Source organism: Topomyia yanbarensis, chromosome 2, assembly GCF_030247195.1.
Source record: "Topomyia yanbarensis strain Yona2022 chromosome 2, ASM3024719v1, whole genome shotgun sequence".
Classification (NCBI taxonomy): domain Eukaryota; kingdom Metazoa; phylum Arthropoda; class Insecta; order Diptera; family Culicidae; genus Topomyia; species Topomyia yanbarensis.
The window spans coordinates 53,694,291-53,703,584 of record NC_080671.1 but is presented as its reverse complement, the minus strand read 5'-3'; positions in this window follow the sequence as shown (position 1 = coordinate 53,703,584).

Here is a 9,294-nt window from a genome sequence, read left to right as displayed (position 1 = left end):
AGTCGTGATTCGCTGGTTGGGCCACAGCCTTGTCCAACTAACGAATTTGATTCGCTAGTTGGACCGACTGACAAATATCAAAAACTCTCCAAAGGAGATGTTGACAGTGTAAATGCATCTGTTCACATCTCTAAATCTTGTCAGATTGATTTTGAAAGTAAATTTGACATCAAATTTTGGCATTCAGATGCTTTTTAGTTGGACGATGGTCCAACTAGCGGAGGTCCCACTAAAAAGCGGTCCAGTTAAAAAGTGTCCAACCAGCTAGTCACGACTGTATATACTTCAAAACGAATCAATGATTGGCAAACCAAACAACTCAACTGGGTTCAACTGTCAAACCAAATTGAATATTTGTAAAGATGCTATCGCTTTCTTTGAAAATGATCCTGCGAGGTGGAATACAATTGAAACAATTCGAACCATCCCCTAGTCTGCGGTTTCTCGTGTCTAATGATATGACACGAGTAGCACTTATTGGAAGTTTTCCCTTCGCACCACATGAGACGTCATATATTGCAGAAGCTGAACAAGTTTTCACACAATAACGGAAAGCTCAGTCTCTATCATATGGCACTATCTATTGCAGTTTAACGGAATGTAATAAAAATATACTTGGTCCCCTGTGTAAAACGGGGTGACGAGTAGCACTGGAAATGGTTTATCTTTATAGTTGCGATTGTAGACGAAACAGTCGCTTGTGGCTTTTTTCATATCCAATATAATCAATATCAATCAAGGTTGGTTTCACTCATTCGAAACTCAAATTTTAAAGATCGGGATAGCAGCATGTTCCAGTACCGTTGACCTCAAATAATTCGTTTATTTATTAATATATTTACAACCAATAAGTAATTAAAAATCTTTTTAATGTGTACCCATCGAATCTTGCTCTTGAAATTTATGAGCGCATCCGGAAATTATTTTCCTGTGGTAAAGTATTTTATGCCTGATAACACCTGCAGATCCCCTAGTACTCTAACGTGGTCTTCTCGTCGCTGTTGTGCTAGTTTGACTGGCCTGTCTATGAGAATACCATCTCTACAACATGAAATACACGTGTTTTGACAGCTCGCAGTTTTCAGTAGCACTTCCGGTGTGACACGTCTGGTTTTCGCATGGTGCGGGAAAAATTGATTTTCTCATAGCAGGAGTCGATTACTTTTCGAGCTGGGTTGGGCCGATGTCATGCCGCAGCGGGAAGATCACCACCAATCAAAAAAAGACTTCTCTGTGTGTTTAGAAATCATGAGGACTTTTGGAAAATCGTGGGAAATGGATCCTACTACTGACCTCTAAGCCAAGGTCCCATAGTTGTCATGAGCTCTTTTTTGAAGAGATGTTTCGAATTATGGATTAGGGACAATTTTTGGAATTGGAAGCGAGATTTAATTAAGTTGATTGCCTATAAACAAAAACTTCTTCATCGAAGAGTTACATTCATTTTAATATTTGTAAAAATGTTTTTCTTCGGAGAATGCGTAGAGTTGAGACAAAAACTCAACGGGATTATTTTGGAAAGCAGAAAATGATGAAAAATTACGTTTTCCGTTTGTCTCCAGCATGTCAGGATCGGTTTTTATAGACATTTGATTTTATTGTATATTTAATGTTAGTGGCTATTAATGATTTGAGTGATGAATTGAAAGTGTAATAACATTTTGTAGAAGAACACCCGTTCTGGAGTTGTGAGTGAAGAAAAGTGAAATTATTGCGCGAAAACATTTTTTTTTCGGTCACGATCACATTATTTCGAAACAGTCAATTTTGGATATTTAGTATCTTTGAAGAATATTACAACGTAAAGTATCACCTCTTCTAATAAAATGATTTTGACGGTTAATCCTCCTAGAAGTAATATATAAAGTATTTATTCTTCAAGCAAATTCAGTTTGAGATTTAATGGTTTAAGCAAAGTTTTCGAACATGCTATTACATAAAAACTTTGTTGAATGAGGCGGAAAAAGCGTAGTGGTAAGTCGACAAGCTGTACGCAGCTCACCTGGAATCGATTCCCAACCCCCGCACATATGGTTAGAGATTTTTCTAACCTGAAAAAAGAACCGAAAGATCCAAAGGCCCTTTTAATCAAAATGAAAAAAAAAGTTTTTTGAAGACATTCCATACCTAATTTTATTAAGGACATGAATACTACTTGTATTCAGAATGTCGAAATATCGTAGACTATATATGAGAGAAAATCTTTAAAACAAGTTATTATGTATTACTGTAATTGAAAAATCTTTCTGAACTTTCACTAATTTATCAAACTCAAATTAAATTTAAGCATTTTCGAAAAATCGATTTTCATCAAAAACCAAACCAAATTTCTGGCTACGCTACTGTATAAGCAAGCTATTTCAAGTTTAAATTGACTGACAGTTTTACATATGACAGCTGGAGGAAAACAAATCTCCAAGTAGTGTGAGTGAAATCATGTGCATAAATAATGCTCTCGGAATTGTTTATGCTACTTTATTTTAACAATGCGTACCTAAATTAAAATCCAACCTAACTAGCAGTGTGCAACAGCTCTTCTCAGGTACACAATCTAGTAGTTACGCTATTTGATGGCTAAGAATAAGAAAGATATGAGTATTGAAAGACGGATAGGTACTCCGTAAAACCACAGTGAACAGACATCCATGTTCGAACAAATAAATTTTAAATATTAGGGTGGCCAGACCAGGCGAGCAAATACCAAGAGCAGTTGTAAGGGGACACCCCTACCCCTGCAAACTCAACTTGACGATACCTCCAGCTTATTCATATGACACGTACATATGAATATCTCGATGTTTCTCATTTCAATTTTCATGTATGAAAAGGAAGTTGAAAAGACAAATCAACGAGACACCAATGACAAATTAAAACGAGACATCAGATGGTAAAATTGGGAGATTCGTACGTTACAGGTATTGTTGTGATAATCTGACAATTTTCGCTGGTTTGTTTACTTCGTCAGTATCATGAGATCAAGTGCAAGAGATGTTCATCTGTTGCATTCGAACTCACGTAACTCACGTAATTTAAAGAAACCACCGGAAATTTTCAAACGAAGTTCATCCAGCTCATTTTGTAGGGTACTGTCAATTGGTGTAAAGCCTAATTTCAGCAAGACTATATGCATGGCTACATACCGCTAAACTCACCCGGTCAGATATTTTTAGAATTGAAGTGATGAATACTGCCTCATCCACCATACTCACCAGACCTTGCTTCATCGAAATTATCTATTTCTATTACTGGATTCATCTCTAAAACGATCTCCAAGGATGAGAAGATCTATATCAACGAGATTGAAAAGTTACCGACACTTTGGCGACTGGTCTTATTGTATGATTTGAACTATATTCGGGACTGAAGATATTATTTTAAACGTTTCCAAGACAATAAAATCAAATGTGAATGAAATGAAATTCACATCTGTACAACCTGATATTTATAGTTTTTTAGTGTGTACAGATCTAGGTACAGAAAGGAAACTTTAACATAGATGCACAAATTCAGTCAATCCGTGAACTCAAAGTATTCAAAACATAAAATGGTAATATGTTTTCTTGTCCTAGCACCTACGTCGTTACTCGTTAACTTGATTTAATTCGCACATCGGTTATTCACTACAAAAATGTTCTGTGAAGTATACAGTGAAAAGAATCTGGCGTGCTAGCTCACATCGGGTTGCAGTAAACATTTATTCGAATCCGAGAGACTTCAAACGAGAACTTCAAATCTTTCCGCTCTATTATCTACATTCTACTAAGCGAGTATGAGACCATCCATCCATCTCCTTTGAATCCGAAGCATAATTTGTTGCCCACCACTACACAAAGACTATGGTAACAAATAATTCTAGAGAGTTGACCTATGATTCATAACATATACATAATTTATCCACCGAACCCAAACAACAAACATGTAGCAATCAATAAGTTGAATTATCTAATGTACCCTCCGTTTTGAATATACCAAACGAATTTCAACTGATGCCACCAATTTTATATTATCTCCATAATGACAAATTTCATGGAATCTAGACATCATGTGCCGTGTTTAAATGTCACAAATTTTCATGCAATTTATTCTTCTATAGTACACAAATAAACAGTTTTTCAACTCTCAAGAAATTGCGAATAGCTACTGATCACAATAACAAATAAAGGTCGAATGCCATTTTGTTGCGAAAAGTTAAATAACGGAAAAGATCATAACATACACTTGCTTTGCTTCTATTCACGGAAATGAACCATGCAAGACCCGTAGAACAGGTTTTAAGTCTACAATGTAGAACATTACACGCGTCCAAATAAGCAAGAGGGGCGAAAAGTAAAAATCTGCCAAGCTGGAAACACTTCCTTTATTACGGTTTCAGCACGAGATTTTTGGCAACCGCTTCCACTTGGCTTCATACTATTCGTATTTCTTCCTATTTTCTGTGGTTAGATGTTCCTTTGTTGATTTTTTATGAATGAGTCAGGATGCAATCCTCAAAAATCAATATTCTGAATCTGTACGCTAAGAATGTTTCAAACGATTACGAAGAAACTTTTTTTGTTGTCAAAGATGAGCGATTTTTAAAGATTTCTTAGTTGCCTTGCTCAACCAATTATCAACTTCCTGCTCTCCAGCGCCAAACTGGCACCCTAATACCAAATCATCAGCAGAGATACCCCTCCTTCAACTTCGACATGCACAGGGGCTGAAATACGATAGTGCACTTCTAATTTCACTCACAATGAGTAGCATTCCTTTCTTATCCCAAATTGTATGGTGATAAATTAATGGAGCAAACGAAGAATCTAAAAGCTGCTGAAAATCATCTCTTCGTTCTCCTATCTGACACGACACTTACAATACGCAAACAAAGCAGCATCATACATATATACTGCGATACAATCCAGCTCAGTTGGATGTTTATCTGAAATACGTTCGCCAATGGAATGTGAGGGCGACTAGAATATTGCAAACCATTGACAGGAAATGGCAAAGTTCGTTGTTCAAGATTTATTCATAATAAAGGAAAAACTAGAGATTCGACTGACAAAAACTCCAAAACATGTTTTTAGAAAAGATTCCTGATCGTGATCATCATTCGTTTCTTGTAGTATTGTGTAGAGGTTACAAATTCTACAATTCTTCGTTTCCTATTTTGACTGACAAAAAACGAAAATATGTTCATACCCATACACACTTTATCTTACTGCAAGGATGAACAGAATGAGTACGAGGTTGGAATTAAAGATTGAAACTAGAAAATCAATATTCATTGATAACGCAGCAAGAGTAAGTTAATACACACAAATATTTATGAAACAAAAACTTTTTTACTATAGAAAAAATCACATTTCTTATCGACTGAATTCTGCATTAACTTTTGTGACTGCATCAAATTGTGATTGAAAAAGAATAAAAAGAAACTAACAAAAATTAGAGAGAATCAACCAAAAAACTAGTAAAAAATCTTCTATTTCAAAAAACTGAAACACTTTTCAAATCAATTTATATCTACAACCTCTCAGCAGAAACTACTATGTTAGATAAAAACCAATGTAGCATCGACTTACTATGTTTCTTAACATTTGCTAAATAATTATCGGATTACGAAGAAGAAACAATGATTGGTATGTTGAGTTGGAATAGGCCGCAAATGGGACTAAAAGTTATTAGAAGAAAAAAAAATAGAAAAACAGCACTCTATTCACGCAAAGGAAGCTGAGGACGAGAAATTTGCCATCGTTGTCAAACGCGTCTAGGTAACTGTAAAGAAAGAAAAAAAACAAAAACTACTGCTATGCTTTTTGACTACCAAACATAATGTGTTTAGTTATTGCAACAAGACAAGAAACAAAGAAAGTGAACAACAAATATACATTCAAATAGATATTGAAAAATAAAATCTTTAAAAAAATCTAAGACCTAACTGTTTTATTATGATGAAGAAGTCTCCAAGTCTTAGTCGTTTTTTGTAAGTCAGCTCCAATTTACGCATCGTCCTTTTTGATATCGTTGTTCAGTGAAGATCCGCCGCTTAGGGCAGCCTATAGATTTCGAACAAATTTTATGTTTATAATTCAAGTATTCAACGGTTGAAATTGGTGTGATCTTAATTCCGATATTAAAAAATCCGATAAATCAAATTCTTCTAACGTTTCAATAAAGGAGTTCTAGTAGAATATTTTTTGCTGGAATAGTTTCTCAGTTTTAGTTTTTTAGTTTTTTTTTTTGACGAGAAAGGTCTATTGTACTGGACGAAAACTGATTTCTGATTACTGAACAAAATAAGTAGACTTTTGCTCTATCTGATCCTAAATGTCATTTAGCCTTGTTCTGCATTACGACGGGTCGCTTTTTCGTACGAATGTGATTTGGATTCTCAGTAAGTAATAATAGCAAAATCAACCGCAACTCGGATTCGATCAAATAATATTCGTCCAAAAAATCAAAGCTGATTATCTGCGACCAGATCGGTTATCTACTATTCGCCCGGCGAACGAGGATTTTATTGCGTTGTAACCACCACCCCATTAGATAACTATGAACGGCGGCTACGAATAAAACAAAGTGTCTGTTTGAAACATTATTTCTGTACACTCAGGTTTTTTAAGCGGTTTTTTTGCGCGGTATTTTTACGCGGATTTTGAAATTTACGCGGTTTTCATTTACGAAGATTTTGATTTACGCGGATTTTGAAATTTACTCGGTTTTCATTTACGCGGATATTGAAATTTACGCGGTTTTCATTTACGCGGCCTGTATCCCCCGCGTAAAAAAAACCTGAGTGTATTTTGTAATCGCGAGATGTTGGCATTGAAGCTCGTATAACTAGCAGCAAGCAACAGCATTTTACAATGGCCCCTTGGAGCATGTTGAAGAGTGTTTCAGTAATAGATTCATAATATTGACAGTTGTATTATGTAACACTGAAAATTTTAAAACTTGGTAAGTTCCCCAGCAGCAGTTTTAGCAGATGTTCCATTCAGTTTGAAATTCATGTCTCACCATTCCTTCAGCGTTACTGCATTCAAATTTATTTTTCCCCAGTCTATCGGGTCTAAGTGTCTGTGCTGAAAACTTTGCATGTATTTAAAACTCAGTTCTAAACGATATAAAAAGATATAGATAAGAAAAGTTTAGGGGTGGTCACGGCTTACCAGGACGTCCCTGACTGGCACATAGGGTGATCTACCTCGGGCCCGAAGAGAATCTATTAGTTGGGACCTGGCAACACAGTATTCAGCGCACAGTCAAACAACATGCTTGATATCGTGTTAGCCATTCTCACAAACGCAATGATTACCCTCAGCAAGTCCCATACGACGGATAGATACGCACCAAACGTGTAATGGTTGGACATGAGCCTTGACATCGTACAGATAAAGACCCGGCTCACATCCAAGCCCTTAAACCAAGCATTCGTCGATAACCTCGGGGTAATGGAGTGTATCCACCGTCCCAGACGTCCCATGAAGTTTGCCAACTACCGAGCGTCCTCTGACGAGATACTGAAAAGTTCTTCGAAGCAAACTGGTCTTTCGTAAATATCGCCTTCTAATGCGCCCTCATTGGCTAAAGAGCCCGCCTTTTCATTGATAAAGCACTCATATGTTCGCGTATTTTCCCCAGGAAATACGGTGAGTGCTTTCCAGGCTTCACCGCACGAAAGCCTGTTCGAACGATGAAGTAATGGTCTGCGGACAAGATGTCAATGATCCCAACCCAAGAGTATACTGAATGGCAGCTAATTTTGCAACGTAAATTGAAGCAGGTCCATTGAGTTTGAATGAGGGAGTAACATTTTCGTTGAAGATACTCAAGCCTGTGGACCTGTCGATAATTATTCCGTCAGTATAGAACATTTTGCCGCAGTCGACTTGATGGTATGTATTATGAAAATTATTCGGGATCACTTGTGGACGAATGTGATGCGGAATTCCACAAATATCTTTCCTCATGGATGTGTCGAAAACTACAGTTGAATCAGAAGTATCTAAGAAATGAGCACGGTTAAAGTTATACGAAGATAAATTGATGTTCCGTGCCATGTAATCGAAGTACAAGGACATAAATTCGAGAATTAAGCTCGACAAGCTTTTCACAATTTTCTTTTTCGGTTTGGTTACAACACTTCCAAGAAATGTCACTTTCGAAGCCCCGTCAAGGGACACCGTCTGGCCTTTGCAAGGAAATTTAGGAGAGTAAATGCTTCTCCTCTTTCTACAGCTTCTAGACACCCTAGTAGATGCACATTCTTGTGGGTCATCAGGCTCACCTTCGTTGGGAAACAAGAGAGCATAACGATTCGTTGAGGATGGTGGAGTAGCTTTCTTTAATATTTCTACGAAAGAACGTTCCGCAAAGGAACGTTTTACTTTATCCCCGCGTACGCGGGACATGCTGAGATCTCATGCAGAATCTCTGCACAGTAAGGTCACTTTTCAGTATTCCTACTGCACGAATCATTCACATGATTCTCGCCGCATTTTGCACAGCGGGCCTTATTGCAACAAAAGATGTCTGTGTGACCCAATTGTTTACACTTAGTGCAATTAATGACCCGCCGTACGAACAGACGGACAGGCAAACGAACCTTGTGCAAGAATTTGATTCGGGGTATGTTTTCGAGTCATCCCTCGCGACTAATACTGAATACAATCAAGCATTTTCACCGACTGGAGTAAGCGATTTCTAAAACATCCAAACCCGTACTGCAGCAAATCCTCGCATGTCAAACTGTCATCATTGACGACGCCTTCAGACCGTACCCTTACTGCTGGAATATACACATAATAGTCCCACGTAAACTACTCTCAGCAAGCAATATCGTTTTCCTGCTTTGAATTACTCAACACGACCCTGACCTTGTCTGAGCGGACCTTTATTATTTTGGTCACTGCCGAGAACCATACTGTCAGATCTTTCGAAATCTGTAAGAGATTAATCGATTTTGTTTAACCCTCCGCACTTTTCGATTGTGTGTGGTAAAATCCCGGATCGGCGAAGGAAATACAAGTTTTAGACATTTCATGTATAGACCCAGCTTTCTAGTTACATTTTGCTGTTATCCTAACTATCCTAAAGTGTACGCATACAAATGTAGCGAATGCAGTGGTCTTAATCATATATCGAAACTATAAATATACAAGAATCGAACAATTATATATATTGACTTAGATGCGTTTTTGCAACGGTTCTTCGAGTGGTAGTGTATTCATTCATAAATAGCCGTTGTACCTATTAGTAGAATCAAAATAGGAGAAACTGAGTGGAAACTAATCACGTGAAGTTGAAATGAAC